At 43.2% G+C, this 17393-nt stretch overlaps 2 long non-coding RNA genes across 2 annotated transcripts; both read left to right on the plus strand.

Annotated features, from left to right (window-relative positions):
* The first annotated feature begins 5339 nt into the window (after window positions 1–5339).
* On the plus strand, window positions 5340–6287 carry LOC128028750 (uncharacterized). Its single transcript, XR_008187250.1, has 3 exons — window positions 5340–5435; window positions 5739–6000; window positions 6109–6287. It is a non-coding gene; the product is annotated as an uncharacterized LOC128028750 (long non-coding RNA).
* Window positions 6288–7960: 1673 nt separating this feature from the next.
* On the plus strand, window positions 7961–9267 carry LOC128028748 (uncharacterized). Its single transcript, XR_008187248.1, has 3 exons — window positions 7961–8805; window positions 8951–9013; window positions 9145–9267. It is a non-coding gene; the product is annotated as an uncharacterized LOC128028748 (long non-coding RNA).
* Window positions 9268–17393: the final 8126 nt, after the last annotated feature.

The raw sequence follows: 17393 nt of genomic DNA on the forward strand, positions 1-17393 counted from the left end.
GCCGCATATATGCCCATTGAAAATGAACGCACTTTAGTACAATGCAAATACATTAAAGGTGGCACGCCCTAGTGACCTTTTGGAAACAGTATCTATTTCATAGTTCGGGCGGCAGACCAAGAGGGTCTGGCTGCAGACTTGCACTTGCACTCTCAGACTTGCATTCTCAGACTTGCACTCCCAGATACTTGCACTTCCGTTAGTGACGTCACTTGCAGTCTTTATTTTTTATTTTATTGATTTTTTTTTTTTATGTTTTGTTTGAATTTCCCAACATTTTATAACAGTAGCCAGGTGGCGAAGACAAGAAAAAAATAAACTAAATTGCAATGTCCCCTGCAATTGCTACTTTCACTCTCTGCTACCTGCGACACTTGCAATCGACACAAATCGTGCTTGTTGCCAATGGAGAAAAGACGCTGTGGTGGTGAATAAATGCAACGTGCAAAGTTTCGCGTTAAGCATTTTTCCATATAGAATAAACTGTCTACAACTCGTTTATGTCACTGTCTTTGTCCATTAAGCTACATTATGTGTTTTATTTATAATGATTTTCTATAGGAGGAAAACGTTTAATGTACAATTTAACGCACTGTATTCTGTACTCGTCTACCTGCCTGTACGGAGCTGATCCTTTTAAAACCACTTGCATGCATTTCATAATGCACGTTCATATTTGCTTGTCTTTGAGTCAACAACAAGACATATAGGCTAGGCCTACTGAATTGTCTTTATCATCTTAGTCTGTTATTAGGCCACATTAAGTGCTCGCATTGTGTTCATAGCCATCTGCTTGCTTTATTGTACATTAAATAATAACTATATATCGAATTTGGTCTTTTAATTGAACTTAACGTATCCTAATACATTATGCCATATTAGGTGTTTGTTTTTTTCTACAGGAGGAAAACGCTTAACGAAAAACTTTGTGTATAGTAGTAGGCCTACTAATTTAGTTTTAATCGTTTAATCACCACCACAGTTTCTTGTCTCCATTGGAAACATGCACGATTTGTGTTGATTGCAAGTGACGCCACAGGTAGCGGAGAGTGCAAGTAGCGATTGCAAGTTACATTGTAATTTAGTTTCTTTTTTCTTGTCTTCTCCACCTGGCTATCCATCCATCCATCCATCCATCATCTTCCGCTTATCCGGGGCCGGGTCGCGGGGGCAACAGTCTAAGCAGAGACGCCCAGACTTCCCTCTCCCTAGCCACTTCCTCCAGCTCTTCCGGGGGGACCCCGAGGCGTTCCCAGGCCAGCCGGGAGACATAGTCCCTCCAGCGTGTCCTAGGTCTTCCCCGGGGCCTCCTCCCGGTGAGACGTGCCTGGAACACCTCCCTGGGAAGGCGTCCAGGAGGCATCCGAAATAGATGCCCGAGCCACCTCAGCTGGCTCCTCTCGATGTGGAGGAGCAACGGCTCTACTCTGAGCTCCTCCCGAGTGACCGAGCTTCTCACCCTATCTCTAAGGGAGCGCCCAGCCACCCGACGGAGAAAGCTCATTTCGGCCGCCTGTATCCGGGATCTTGTGCTTTCGGTCATGACCCACAGCTCATGACCATAGGTGAGAGTAGGAACGTAGATTGACCGGTAAATCGAGAGCTTTGCCTTACAGCTCAGCTCCTTCTTCACCACGACAGACCGGTACAGCGACCGCATTACTGCAGAAGCTGCACCGATCCGTCTGTCAATCTCACGTTCCATCCTTCCCTCACTCGTGAACAAGACTCCAAGATACCTGAACTCCTCCACTTGAGGCAGGAACTCTCCACCAACCTGAAGTGGGCAATCCACCCTTTTCCGACTGAGAACCATGGCCTCGGACTTGGAGGTGCTGATTCTCATCCCAGCCGATTCACACTCGGCTGCAAACCGTCCCAATGCACACTGAAGGTCCTGGTCTGAGGATGCCAACACGACAACATCATCCGCAAAAAGCAGCGACGAAATCGTATGGTCCCCAAACCGGACACTCTCCGGCCCTTGGCTGCGCCTAGAAATTCTGTCCATAAAAATTATGAACAGAACCGGTGACAAAGGGCAGCCCTGCCGGAGTCCAACATGCACCGGGAACAGGTCTGACTTACTGCCGGCAATGCGAACCAAGCTCTTGCTCCGGTCGTACAGGGACCGAACAGCCCTAAGTAGGGAGCCGCCGACCCCATACTCCCGGAGCACCCTCCACAGGATGTCGCGAGGAACACGGTCGAATGCCTTCTCCAAGTCCACAAAACACATGTGGACTGGTTGGGCAAACTCCCATGAACCCTCCAGCACCCTGGAAAGGGTATAGAGCTGGTCCAGTGTTCCACGACCGGGACGAAAACCACACTGTTCCTCCTGGATCCGAGGTTCCACTATCGTCCGAATTCTCCTCTCCAGTACCCTGGCATAGACTTTTCCAGGGAGGCTGAGAAGTGTGATCCCCCTATAGTTGGAACACACTCTCCGGTCCCCCTTCTTGAAAAGAGGGACCACCACCCCGGTCTGCCAGTCCAGAGGTACTGTCCCCAACCGCCATGCGATGTTGCAGAGGCGTGCCAGCCAAGACAGCCCCACAACATCCAGAGACTTGAGGTACTCGGGGCGGATCTCGTCCACCCCCGGTGCCTTGCCACCGAGGAGCTTTTTAACTACCTCGATGACTTCAGCCCGGGTGATGGATGAGTGCCCCTCCGAGTCCCCAGCCACTGCTTCCTCAACGGAACACAAGTCGGTGGGATTGAGAAGATCCTCGAAGTATTCCTTCCACCGCCCGACGATATCCCCAGTTGAGGTCAACAGGTGCCCATCTCTACTGTAAACAGTGTTGGTAGGGCACTGCTTCCCCCTCCTGAGGCGTCGAACAGTTTGCCAGAATCTCTTCGAGGCCAACCGATAGTCCTTCTCCATGGCCTCACCGAACTCCTCCCAGGCCCGAGTTTTTGCCTCCATGACTACCCGGGCTGCAGTTTGCTTGGCCTGCCGGTACCTGTCAGCTGCCTCCGGAGTCCCACAAGCCATCCAGGCCCGATAGGACTCCTTCTTCAGCTTGACAGCATCCCTTACTTCCGGTGTCCACCACCGGGTTCGGGGATTGCCGCCTCGACAGGCACCGGAGACCTTACGGCCACAGCTCCGAGCAGCCGCAGCGACAATGGAGGTGGAGAACATGGTCCACTCGGACTCAATATCTCCAGACTCCCTCGGGATCCGGTCGAAGCTCTGCCGGAGGTGGGAGTTGAAGATCTCTCTGACAGGGGGCTCGGCCAAACGTTCCCAACAGACCCTCACAGTACGTTTGGGTCTGCCGAGTCTGTCCAGCTTCCTCCCCCGCCATCGGATCCAACTCACCACCAGGTGGTGATCAGTTGACAGCTCCGCCCCTCTCTTCACCCGAGTGTCCAAGACATATGGCCGAAGGTCTGATGACACGACCACAAAGTCGATCATCGACCTCCGGCCAAGGGTGTCCTGGTGCCACGTGCACTGGTGGACACCCTTATGCTTGAACATGGTGTTCGTTATGGACAAACCGTGGTTAGCACAGAAATCCACCTGGCTACTGTTGAAAAATGTTGAGAAATTCAAAACAAAAACTTAGAAATAAATAGAACAAAATAAATAAATAAATAAAGACTGCAAGTGACGTCGCTAGCGGAAGCACAAGTGTCGGAGAGTGCAAGTCTGAGAATGCAAGTAGTGATTGCAAGTGACATTGTAATTTAGTAATTTAGCTTTTTTCTTGTCTTCACCACCTGGCTACTGTTGTAAAATGTTGAAAGATTCAAACAAAAAGTTATCAATAAATAGAAAAAAATAAATAATAATAATAAAGACTGCAAGTGACATCGCTAGCGAAAGCACAAGTGTCTGGGAGTGCAAGTCTGAGAATGCAAGTCTGAGAGTGCAAGTGCAAGTCTGCAGCCAGACCCTTCTCCGCCAGACAGGATTTTGGCCTGTCACCAAATAAACTTCAAAATACCGTGATAACCCAGGGAGATTTTTAAAACCACAGTTACACAAAAACTACATGGGTTGCTTGTACGTTAGTTAATAGAAGACAAACAACAACTTGCAGTTCGAAAGAATTCATTGATATATATTTTTCCCTTCTTTATACACAATTCTGGACACAAATCAAAACCCCCATATAATCAGGAGGAAAGGAACAAAAACAAAAACGAACAATAATAATAATAAAAAAAATAATAAATAGAAAAACAACAATTGTAAACGACAAGGTTTTCACAAAGGCAAAATTAAATGAACTTAGACGTCAAAGTAAAAAAGATCAGCAGATCTGAGGCTTTCTCTTCCAAACAAAAACACTCATCAGCGGTCCAGAGAGAAAAAAAAAACAAAAAAACAAAAAAAAAACACAGGATTAGTATATATTTTTTCTCTTGAGCAACCAAAGTCATAGATATATTGAAAGGGAAATTAAATGAAAGTCAGTAATATAAATCGGTCACTTAAAGCGACTCGCGAATGTGTGGATGAAGTGTGTGTGCGATGAAGTGTGTTAGTGTGTGAGTGTGTGTGTGCAATATCGCTGACCATGTCTGGCAGGGAAAAGATCCTTGGGAGGCAGCGTTTTCTCCCGATTAGCAAAACCCAACGGAGTGACGATCTTGTGAGTTCCTTCAGCAGTTCGTTACACACTCTGCATCCTGGTGAATCTTTATTTCCGCACTCACTCTGACCTAATACAGCGTGCGTCTCACTCCCGCCAATCAACTCCTCAGATAAGAATCGCGTCCTTTGTTTGGTTTGCTCACCTGCCACTTGGCGTTCGTGTTTACCATTCCCCCTTTTTCCAAGTGAGGATTTCTGTTCAGAGAATCGTTACTAGGGTGTTCGCAATTGCGGTGTGCATTGGAAAGAGCTCAACCCATCGAGAGAAATAATCCTCAAAAACTAGAAGGTATTCATGTCTGCGAGTACTACTTGGCAAAGGTCCCATTATGTCCACTCCTACCATCTTGTTGGGTTGCGACACTGTAATTGGTTGTAGTTTGCCAGCTGGTTTCTGATTTTCTTATTTGAGCTTTTGACATTTTTCACAACACTTGCCATGGTGTTTTACATCGGTCCACATTCCAGGCCAAAAAACAACATTATGCAATCTTGAATATGCCACCATGACCGCTTAGAGGGTTGGAGTGGTAGTACTGAAGGACAGATGGAATGAGACTGCGAGGGAGGTACACTCTGTAGTGGACTTGGTCCTTTGTTAGGTAAGTCTTGTGATAAAGTTTGTCTTCGACTACCTCATACTTATCTTTCCATGTGCTGTTGTCTTGTGCCAAGGCTTTGAACAATTTTACAATTTCAGAATCCTTGTGTTGCTCTTCCCAGATGGTTGCAGCAGTAACTGGCAATTCATCAGTGTCCTTCTGGCTGGAGTATAGGTTATATCCTGGTATGTTGGGAACTCTAGAAAGAGCATCAGGTGCCACATTAAGTTTCCCTTTCCTGTATTCAATGATGAAATCGAACTTTTGCAATCTTAAGGCCCATCTGATGAGGCGACTGGTGGACTTTGGGGAGCTCATAACCCACTGGAGAGCCATGTGGTCTGTAACTACAGTGAACATTTGATATTCCAAGTAATGCTGCCACTATTCAAGTGCCCATATGACTGCAAGACACTCTTTCTCTGTTGCGGTGTAATTTCTTTCAGCCTTATTCAGTGCTCTACTTGCATAAGCAATAACTACTTCCATTCCCTGGTCCTTCCTTTGTGTTAGCACAGCTCCAAGACCTGTGTCGCTGGCATCAGTGTGCACCATGAAGGGTAACTGGAGGTTTGGATGACTCAGGATGGGAGGTGAAGTAAGGTGAGTTTTTAATTGTTCAAAGGCTTCTTGGCATTGTGGGGTCCAGTGAAACGAGTGCCCTTTTTTCTTTAGTGCATTTATGGGTTCAGCAATTTGAGAAAAATTAGGAACAAAGCGGTGGTACCAACCGGCTAGTCCCAGGAAGCGCTGGACCTCTTTGATGTCTCGTGGCACAGGGTAAGATTTGATGGCCTCAACTTTGCTTGCGTCTGCAGTAATACCATTTATGCTTACAACATGACCCAAGAATGTAATCTCCTTAAGGCAAAACTTGCTCTTTTTCAGGTTGATAGTCAGTCCAGCCTCCTGAAGCTTAAGAAGGACTGATCGGAGATCGTTGAAGTGCTGAGTAGAGGTCTTCACGGGTCCAAAAATTTGTGCCCGAACCCGACAGAGACCCGTAATGTACTACACCGAACCGACCCGGACCCGTCTATTATTTCAAAAGCTGGACCCGGACCCGTGTAGATCCGTGAAATGCCTACCCGGACCCGACCCGGACCCGTATATTATTTGAAATCTGTAGCCGAACCCGCCGGGAAGACACAGACCCGACTGGACCTGACGTTCACATATTCCAACTTAAATTGCTATTACAAGTCAATAAACCTGTTGCGAAGAATACAGCTTTTTGTCTTACCTAATTTAAAGAGCCGTAGTCTCTCTTCCTTGTACCTGAGTGCCTGTGACGCTTTACAATCCTCCGACAAGAAAGTTATTCATGTTATTCCTCTCGTTATTCCAAGTCCAAGCTGAATCCACTCATTATTTCAGCTTCAAAAATCCACTTGATGTCACAGTGACGGATGACAACTGCTACTGTACACATGTACATTCTGACTCGAGTTAATTCGCATAATAACTTACACTGTTTGCCCTTTTGAACTATAATAACGGTCACTTGTGCAATGCCATGGCCGCTGACGTTATTTATTTGCTATCATCTGATCTCTGTGCTTTCTGCTCTGCATCGAGTCTGAATCTGAACCACTAAAACTTTAAGATTAAACGGTTCATTTATAGTATTATAAAAATGGGAGAAAATGTAAAACGTGGTTTGGCGGTCGAAGTGTCCCTCACTGCTTGCCATAGAAACATGAAATGCACTCGAGACTGCACATGCGTGCTAGCTGTATCAACCTAAAATGCTTTAACGCAATTTGAGCGTCATACAAAACATTCATGTGACAGTTCACCTCAGATTGTGTTGCTGATTTGAAATATATTAAACATGAGTGTGTCAAGTCTGCAAGCATTACCGTGCGTGCACTTGTATTAACTCTGAGTCTGCAAGCGAGAGAGAGAGAGAGAGAGATCACTTTTTTTGGCTCACTCTTTTCTTTTCCTAATTTTACAAGTTGCAAGTTACAAAAAACACAAGCAGTCTTTGATCACGGCCGGATGTCTGAGTCCGATGACTCCGATCGCACGGGTATTACACACAATGTTAAACAGACCCAGGACCCGAGGTAATAGATTCGGACCGGACCCGGACCCGGCTGATGATTTAAAATATATACCCGAACCCGTACGAGTCCTGGGTCGGGTCCGGGGTCAACAGGTCTCGGGTGCACTGTGAAGACCTCTAGTGCTGAGCCACTGATGGTAAATAGATGATAATATCATCAATGTAGACAAAGCATATTTTTCCTCTCAATTTTCCCAGTACAGTCTCCATTAGCCTCTGAAATGTGGCAGGGGCATTTTTCAGACCAAAAGGCATTACATTAAAGTGGTAGAGTCCTGAAGGTGTAATAAATGCAGTTTTATGCTTGCTTTGGGCTTCCATGGCCACCTGTCAGTAACCACTATTTAGGTCGATGGTTGTGAAGATTGCTGAACCTGAGAGTGATTCGAGTATCTCAGTTATATTTGGAATTGGGTGAGCATCGTTCTCAGTTACTGCATTTAGTTTTCGGTAATCAACACAAAATCTAAGGCTGCCATCTTTTTTTAGGGACCAACACGACAGGCGATGCCCAACCAGAGTGTGATGGTTCCACAATTCCTGCTTTCACCATTTCTTCAAGCTGCTCTTTTACAACAACCTGATGGCAGGTGACATGCGGTAAGGACTCTGTTTGATAGGGACCTGATGGTTAGTATAAATACAATGTTTCAGAACATCACTCCGTCCAGGTTGTACAACACACACTTGGGTATAGGTTTCTAAGATGGTCTTTAACTTTTGTTTGTCAAGGGGAGATAGATGTGCTTCACTTACTGTGGTGTCGATTAGCGTTTGTACATTTGCCTCGACAGATGCCATTATGAATGCAGGTTGGGGTGGAGGAACAGAACTTAATAGTGAGAGGGATGGGTTAAGTGTCCTTGGAGGCTGCTCTGGTTGCTGGCCTGAAGGGATAGATATGCAGTGAGGGACCTTAGGTACACTGGCATTACCAGGTTGAAAAGGATACTCCTCTTGTGGAGTAGTCTTGAATTAATATTTTCTATCAATGACATTTATTTGTAAGCCACTGAAGAAAATGAAATCCAACCCTAAAATCACAGCGTATGCAAGTACTTGGGGGGACAGGATAGCAGGTAGAGTAAAAGTTTGGTCATGCATATTGATTTGCAATTGAACCCATCCTAATGGGACTTCTGCTTCACCATTTGCTAGGTACAGTGGACCAAGTGTACAAGGCTTGAGTTCTCCTGGCAAGAAGAGCTTTCTCCACAGGATTTCGTGGATCATGGTATAGCTTGCACCTGTATCTAGAATGGCCTTTCCATACCAGCTGCCAATACTGACCAGAATGATAAGCTGTTGAGGAATGATAGCAGGAGGGGCAGGGGCTGGTTTAGAGGATGTTTTCTTTAAATTCTTAGAATTTGACGTTTTGTTTGTTGTGGCGGTGATAAAATTGTTTGTGGCTTGACCTCCAGGTTTACGAGACTGAAATGGGCGTGGATTGGACTGGTGTTGTTTTGCAGATTGGTTTGTGGGTAGGGGGGCATAATTTGGACAGTAACCAGGTGAGTGGTTTCCTTTACATCTCCAGCATTGAACTTGTGGTTTTTCAGGTTGCTTGTTACTGGTGGTTTTTTGTGACACTTCAGATTGTAGTTTTCGGCCCATGCACATTTCATATTGCAACTGCAGCTCATGGTTTTTCTCCAGTTGGTGTCCTAGCTTTACCAGCTCTTCCACGGTGTTTACACGTCCGCGTAACTGACTGGCTAGGTAAGGCTTTATGTTTTTAAGAATCATTTTAACTATTTCTATTTCAGTCAAATTGGGCTCCCATCTTTTGCAGAGTGCTCTATATGTGAAAGCAAAGTCTCTTATGGTTTCTTTTCCTCCTTGTAATCTAGTACGTACTCTCTCAGCCAGCTCGTCTTCATAATCTTCAGAAAGAAAAGCGGACAAAAAAGAAGTCTCAAACTCACTCCATGTCGTTATCGAAGAGCGAGCAACCTCCCACCAGTCTCGTGCTGTGCCATGAAGTACACTTCGGAAGGTTGCCAACAAGTCACTCTCTGCAAGAGGATGCAATGCTAAAAAGTCCTAACATCGTGTTAAATACAGCAGAGGATCGGCATCATCAGATGGTCTTCCAAAAGTGGGAAAGGTCAACTTTAAATGGTCACTTTTTCCAGCAGGAATAGGATGACACTTTGGGACATTTTCTAGCGGTGACGGGGGTGCGGTAAGTGTGTAACGGGAGGTTGGTTGTAACCCTTTACCTTGGTGATCAGCCATGTCTTCATCTTGTCGTTTTCCTTTCTCCATGTCTGTTTGAAGTTCTTTTAGTTGAGTGCTTAGCTTGTCAACCTGAGTGATCCAACGATTACATTCAGTCGAGAGCTGCTCATGCTCCTTTTGAAGGTTCTTTTGTGTAGCTCTGATGTCTCTCTGAAGTTCAACCTGAAGTTGCTCCACCATGAAACGGACTTCAGCAATCAAGGTAGACTCCATTTTCTGTAGCTCGTGTGACATCATCACTTTCATGGCCTTGACTAATTGATCTGAATCTGTGGAATCCACTTTTGTTGCAGTCAACGTTGTGAGAATTTGTTGTTTGCTAGCATCTATCTTGGAAGTCAGGTCTACAAGTTGCTTTTTATGATGGGATGTAGCCGTTTTTTTGCTCCTAGATGAGTTCAATCACAGCTTTTTCCTGCTGTTTCATAAGGTCAAACAGATTATCCCAGTTACCTAGTCAAATGGTGAATTTCTTTTCCAGGAGTTGGGAGGTAACCAGGCAGGCGATGCTGTGATCCTGAGGAAGATGGGGTAGTTTCAGTGAATGTGGATGTGCAAAGTTGCATAGGTTCTGGCTGAAATGAAATTGCTCCACCTGGAGGGGCAGAGGCAAAGTGCACCTGAGACCTGGGATGGGGACTGCTGAATGGAGTTGGTGTGGAGTGAAAGGTGGGAAACTGAGGTGGAGGAACGGGCCTTGGTTGCACAGTTGTCCAGACTGGAGTTGCTATGTCTGGGGGTGGTTCAATTTCCACAGTAGTTGATGGTGAAGGAGGGCTAGTGGCCATGGCTTTATGGTGTTGTGTCAATGTTGTGTATATAATCAGTAAATGCAGTGAGTAACTTGGAATTACTTTGGAATAACAGTATCTATTTCATAGTTCGGAGCCCAGACAGGATTTTGGCCTATCACCAAATGAACTTCAAAATACCGTGATAACCCAGGGAGATTTTTAAAACCACAGTTACAAAAAAATTACATGGGTTGCTTGTACGTTAGTTAATAGAAGACAAACAACAACTTGCAGTTCGAAAGAATTCATTGATATATATTTTTCCCTTCTTTATACACAATTCTGGACACAAATCAAAACCTCCATATAATCAGGAGGAAAGGAGCCAAAACAAAAACGAACAATAATAATAAAAAAAAAATAATAAACAGAAAAACAACAATTGTAAATGACAAGGTTTTCACACAGGCAAAATTAAATGAACTTAGAACTCAAAGTAAACAAGATCAGCAGATCCGAGGCTTTCTCTTCCAAACAAAAACACTCATCAGCGGTCCAGAGAGAAAAAAAAACAAAAAAAAAAATACAGGATTAGTATATATTTTTTCTCTTGAGCAACCAAAATCATAGATATACTGAAAGGGAAATTAAATGAAAGTCAGTCATATAAATCGGTCACTTAAAGCAACTCGCGATTGTGTGGATTAAGTGCGTGCAATGAAGTGCGTTAGTGCGTGAGTGTGTGTGTGCAATATCGCTGACCATGTCTGGCAGGGAAAAGATCCTTGGGAGGCAGCGTTTTCTCCGGATTAGCAAAACCCAACGGAATGACGATCTTGTGAGTTCCTTCAGCAGTTCGTTACACTCTCTGCAGCCTGGTGAATCTTTATTTCCGCACTCACCTTGACCTTATACAGCATGCGTCTCACTCCAGCCGATCAACTCCTCAGATAAGAATCGCTTCCTTTGTTTGGTTTGCTCACCTGCCACTTGGCGTTCGCGTTTACCATTCCCCCTTTTTAAAAAGCGATTTTTCCTTTTTATAATTTTGACTTAATTGTTCCACATCCACATGAACTCTGTCTCAGTAGTATACCTCACAGACCGGATGGGGGATTTATCATGTCGTGTTGTGCTGCATTCAGTGTAGCATCACAGATTATAATGAGTATTTTGTCACGCTGCATCGCTCGCTTCCATTAGACGGTGTATTTAACTTTCTTATTTAGGCTTCTTTTCTGATTAACTGCATTATTTCTTTGATATTTATTTTAGTGTTTTGCAGGCAGCATTCACTGACAGAAGTGCTCAAATATACACAAACTGTCGAGTTAAATCGGATGTGTTAGATGATTGACACAGTGCTGAGCTGATTTCCAGACATGTCACATGCATACATATAAATATATCCTGTATATAATATGTATAAAATATATTACATGCATGCACAGTTTAAGTCAGCTTTAATCACTTTTTTTGGTAATTCAATGACCTAACTGAACACGATCACTGCTTGCACATAGTTTATTTTGCAGTTTGATATGAAAGGATACGCACAAAGGAATTGTGCACTGGCGCCTTTGAGCACAGGACCGTCTGCGCTCGCTTAAAGGGGGGGGTGAAATGCTATTTCATGCATACTGAGTTTTTTACACTGTTAAAGAGTTGGATTCCCATGCTAAACATGGACAAAGTTAAAAAAATTAAGTTGTACGTTTGAAGGAGTATTTTTGTTCCCAAAATACTCCTTCCGGTTTGTTACTTGTTTCGGAAAGTTTTTTTTCGAGTTTGGCGGTGAGTAAAACTGCTTAAAATATCTCTGCCTCCTTGTTAGTGCGTCCGCCTCCCATGCCGGAGACCCGGGTTCGAGTCCCGCTCAGAGCGAGTCGTTGCTGCTGCTGCTCTCGTTCAGTTTCAGCCTCGGGATCTGATTCTGGATCATAAATAAATGGCTGAATCTGACTGTTAGCCATGGTTTGTTTTGGATGATGGTTTTTTTCCTCACGGACGGTAATGTCACAACTTCCAAACGCTCTCAACGCAAAAGCCTACTGGCGCTCGTGATTCTTTAGCTCCGCCCACACGGCACGCCTCCAGCCGGTCGTGTTTTTCCAGGAAAAATCGGTACTATCTTTCTCTTATGAATATAATAAAACTAAAAACTTTTTGGAGTTATGAAGGATGCAGTACTACTCTATAGGTACTCAAGATTAACAGGATATTGAGTGAAAACGAGCATTTCACCCCCCTTTAACTTGCACCTGATGCTGAAGTGAATTGGAACGCATGTCTGAAATGTTTCCTGTTCAGTCATTCTGCGACTGAATAAATTCACTTCTTGTCATGAGAAAAAGTGACAGAAGCAGCAGTTGTGAGTGGGTGGCCATCCCCGCCCCTACATAAAATAATTTGAATACGTTAAGCTGGAAGAAAATTATCGCCTTCGTTAACGAGCAAATTTTGACACTAATAATATTTATACATTTATATATATATATATATATATATATATATATATATATATATATATATATATATATATAGGTTTTTTTTTTGTTTTTTTTTAACACCGCGCCACCAGCGGTTGTAGGTCCATGACTACCGTAGTGGTAAAAATCAGTACCGTCACAGCCCTAATTTTCACCCCAAAAAATGGTTTTAAGCCAGTTATTTATTTCTTTTGCTGTAGTGTGTCAGAAGGAAATATCAGTTTGCCATTAATTTTAATAATAATCTAGAGCAATTTTGAATGCACTAGCAGTCTGACACTGGCAAAATGAATGTTTGGAAATATAAACCGATATTTTCTACTGACACACTACAGCAAATTATATAAATAACTGGCCGAACACCATTCTTTTGAGCGAAAATACTAACGTGCCTAAGACTTGTGCACAGTAGTGTATGTATAAAGTATGTATGATTAAATTAAGTATATTTAAATAAGTGTAATTAAAGTATGTGTTCGTTAATGTGTTAAGGGCTAGATTTTCGCTGGAGGAAACAGCAGTGGTGTGATGAGCAAAAACTTTATAGTAGATGAGAAACCGACTGCTCCATCCCTCGTGACCTTTTGTAAACCATATTTATGACAAAGAACTGCACAGATACGGATATTATAAACAATCTATCGATAAACACATACCTTGTGTCCTCTGTTTGTGTTTAAGTGTGCTTGCGCTGCTCCGCCGTGGTCTGCGGATTGAAGAGTGCGCTGAAAGACGGAGAGGAGACTGGTCTGACGCCGGTTTCATATTAAATTTAAGGGGACTGACTCTGAGGCGATCGGATACCGGTTCCATACCCAACCCTACTTTTAAGAAATATATTTTTTGATAAACGAACCCAAAATTGGCTATGTCCTGGCTGGGATGTGATGTGATTTGTGTCACGTGCAGGCGCAATGGATCGCGTACAAACCAATAGGATGTCGGAATGGTATATGTTTATACTTCTCATCCAACCACAATCCAATTCACTGCATCCGGATGGCGCTATTTATCTGGATATGTTATTTTTTTTTTTATTGAATGATGACAAGCCGGAATGAAAACAAGCCCAAATGAAATAGCAGTAATGAAGCTATTTTTAAAATGTAAGGAGTAGAAGTAAAAAGTCGGCTGAAAAGTAATTACTCAAGTAAAGCATAGATAACCCAAATTTCTACTTAAGTAATGTAATGAAGTATTTGTATTTGTACTTCGTTACTTGACGCCTCTGTGTGTGACCAAAGTAGTATTTTCTGTTTCAGCTGTTTGATCGCGTTGGTGCCTAGCGTACATATTCACTGGAAACAGCAGTCGTTCACCAGCCATTCGGCGCGAGCAACAGTCCACTTTGACATATTGTTAATTATGATTTCTTTCCATCGATACTGCAACACTTATGAACTACAAAGCCTATTTTACCTCATGAATAGTAGTTTAGCTGCAAATGGGCAACATCACGACTATGGAAATGCTTGGATTTCTCTCGTGTGAGAGAAAGAGAGAGCCGAACCTTACCCAGATAGCCACTGGACGCTGTAACGGAATAGGGGCCGCAACCGCAAAACGATAGAGCCGGGTCTGTCCCGCATCCGCCTCACGGACTCGTTCCTGAGTCCAAACGCACATCGGGCCGAAGCCGTTTCTGGTCTGTTTTTAGGGGTTGTTGCGGATATGTGCCAACGCCGATCGAGCGCTGCCTGATCATCCCATTACAGATGTGTAACGGGTGCGTGAAACGATTCTGCCTACCGGAGCTGTGCTGGATGTGTTACGAATCCGCTTAAATCACCACTGGATTGTCCTTTTGCCTTATTTTCGGCATTTTTGTCAGTTAGGGTATCATAGTAACGTATGCTACCTAGGCATAGGCCTACATTTTTCACAGACCAGAAAAACATTTTCATTACAAGGCCTTGGCTATAAATAAAAAGCTTGACTTGACTTGATAAAGGCTAGTTTCAGTTGGAGCAATGCGTAGGCCTATCCTAGACAGCAAACAGTTTTGGCCCAGATCCGGCCCACATCTGGCCCGCATGGATTTCACGTGGGCCAGATGTGGGCTGAATCTGGGCCAACACTATGTTGCTGTCTGGGATAGGCTATAGCTGAAATAAATCGTTTTAATGATTAAAACGCATACTAAAACAACGTGAACAAAGTTAACAAACACAGAAGTTAATTCATAGATTTAATTATAAAAAAAATGAACAACAAAGTCATGAACAAAATCAACTATTAACACAAAACACAGTCAACAACAAACACAGAATTAATGGATAAAAAACACAACGTGAAAAAAAAAACATGCACTTAAACAAAATCACTAGGTGTCAGCTGTTGCTGCTCCTGCTGCTGATGCGCAAGTCTCTCCTGGCGCCCTCCACTCCTGTCCGCCGAAAGGGCAAACCACCTAATGGCATTCCTCCATACTTCAGCTTCTGTTGCATTTGCGCACTGCACCTGGAAAACAGCATTACTGATTAAGTTGAATGGGACACATTTGGGTCAGTGCTAGTCCTACATGACGACAAAACAGGCAGACGTATATTGCATTTGCTCAAAATGAAGATAGGCCTATCCTTCTAATTCGGCCTACGTTTTGTGCATTAGTTGATGGAGCTGTAATAAAATAATAGCCTAATAAAAAAAAACTGGGCATGTAAAACTGAATAAGACAAATTAACTATATCTAACCATTGAGGTTAAGACGTAGCCCCAATTAGGCCTAATAGTAATAAAAAGAATAAGAAGAATAAACAGAATAGTGTTGTCAAATGTGTTGTCGTTACCAAGTCAGTACTAAAAAAATGTAAATGTTACGGTACCAGGTTTCTTTAAGTACCGGTAGTACCGAGATCTCGTTCAAACTCGGTTCAGCGCTATGATTTCCGCGAAGCACAAAACGAGGACGGAATCTCAAAATCCAGTCATGAAAATGAAACTTACATTTTAATATGAACAGTCACGGAATTTGTCAAAGTTAGCATACATTAATCAAATCAAATCTCCATATGGACCAGTAAATTAAGCCGCAAAAGTTGTTTGAAATATGAATCCGTGTTCTACGCGTCTCTGTGTGAATGAATGAATGGCAGAGACGTGCGGGTTTGTTTACTACATAGACTGAAGCGCATGACGCTTGCATTAATTTCAGCATCTGAGCTTCAGAGTTCTCTCTCCATCAAGCGATCTGGGCCGGTTCCCCAAAACGTTCTTATCGATAAGTAGTTCTTAACCTATTCCTTAACCTCTCTCTTAACCTTATGGCACGATTCCCGACACGTTCGTACGCTAAGTATATCTTCTGTAAGTCACACTTTCGTAAGGTTGGTCCGGACCATCCGTAAGCTCTCTCTTAGCATTGTTTGAGCTCAAGACTCTGTACAGCAGTCTTTAGAAACCAGCGAAGCGAAGTACAAGTCAAACTATGGTATGTTGACAATGTTGTGGCTCAACAATGATTTTGTTATTTTTTAAGACTTATAATTATGTCCGCAATGGATACAGGCCTATTTATGAAGTTGACTTTATGTGGTATCAGAACTAATATGGTGGTAATTAGCCTAGGCTTTTTCGTAATGTAATTAAAGTGAATTGGCAATCAATTTTTTTGATAATTAAAATCTGGCAAACAATTTGTCTCTAAATGGCTAAGATCTATAAATGGGTAATCATGGTTGTGTCCAGTAAGCAACCATAGCAGCGATCCAACGTGTCCTTGTATTGAATCAAAGACGGAGCCAGACGCGGAGCCATTCAGTCCATGTCAATTTTTTTTATTTGGCAAAACTTAAGCCCTTCTGACATTTTGCCTGACGTGGCTATATTAAAATAAAACTTTGCCTCCCAAGACAACTCATTATGGAGCTGCTGGACTTTCTCAGACCTGCGCTTGCCAGGCTAACGCGGCGGAATTTTGCTTTAAGCCCTGAAGCCCAGCGCAAGGTTTTTTTTATTTTGTTTCTTTTTTTTGCTACAGAGAGATTCATCGAGGTCGTGGGAGAGAGGCTTGGTGCCCTTTTTTACGTTGCTTCCCCATCATATTCTGTATCTAACTCTCTCTCTCTGTTCATTGTAGATATGTTGCTTTTTATTTATAACATAAACCAATTGCAATCAGTACCGCATTAAACAGAAGTAACTGCAGCTGCTTGGCAATCAATTCTGATTGTAAAGTACCTTACCATTAATATAAAAGTGTATTATATAATTTTTATAAGTCGTTAAACCCATGTCAAGAAGTGGCACAAGTGGCACAACGGGATAAGGAGGGTGGATGATTAGCGAGGGATACCCGGTTCGTCTAACATATCGTGTGAACATATTACTGACCATTTGATCATTTAATTTATAGTCTATATTTACTGATAACTTAAACTATGTTAAAATAAATGTAACTATAATAATTTGAGCAATATTTCATTTGCATAGAACGTGTTGTCTTTCTTAACGCTGTATTGCACCATCGCGTGAAGTGGAAAATCGATTCATGAGCAATCGATGCCAACTAATTCAGCACCCTCACTTTGGACAGCGCTCTTGTTACGTCGGATGTAAGAGGCAGCGTGCTAAGAAGCTTCCTAAGGGACACTTCGGGGAACACACTTAGGAATATAAACAACTTTGGTAAGATAT

The sequence above is a fragment of the Carassius gibelio genome, chromosome A15 (assembly GCF_023724105.1).
Source record: "Carassius gibelio isolate Cgi1373 ecotype wild population from Czech Republic chromosome A15, carGib1.2-hapl.c, whole genome shotgun sequence".
Taxonomy (NCBI): domain Eukaryota; kingdom Metazoa; phylum Chordata; class Actinopteri; order Cypriniformes; family Cyprinidae; genus Carassius; species Carassius gibelio.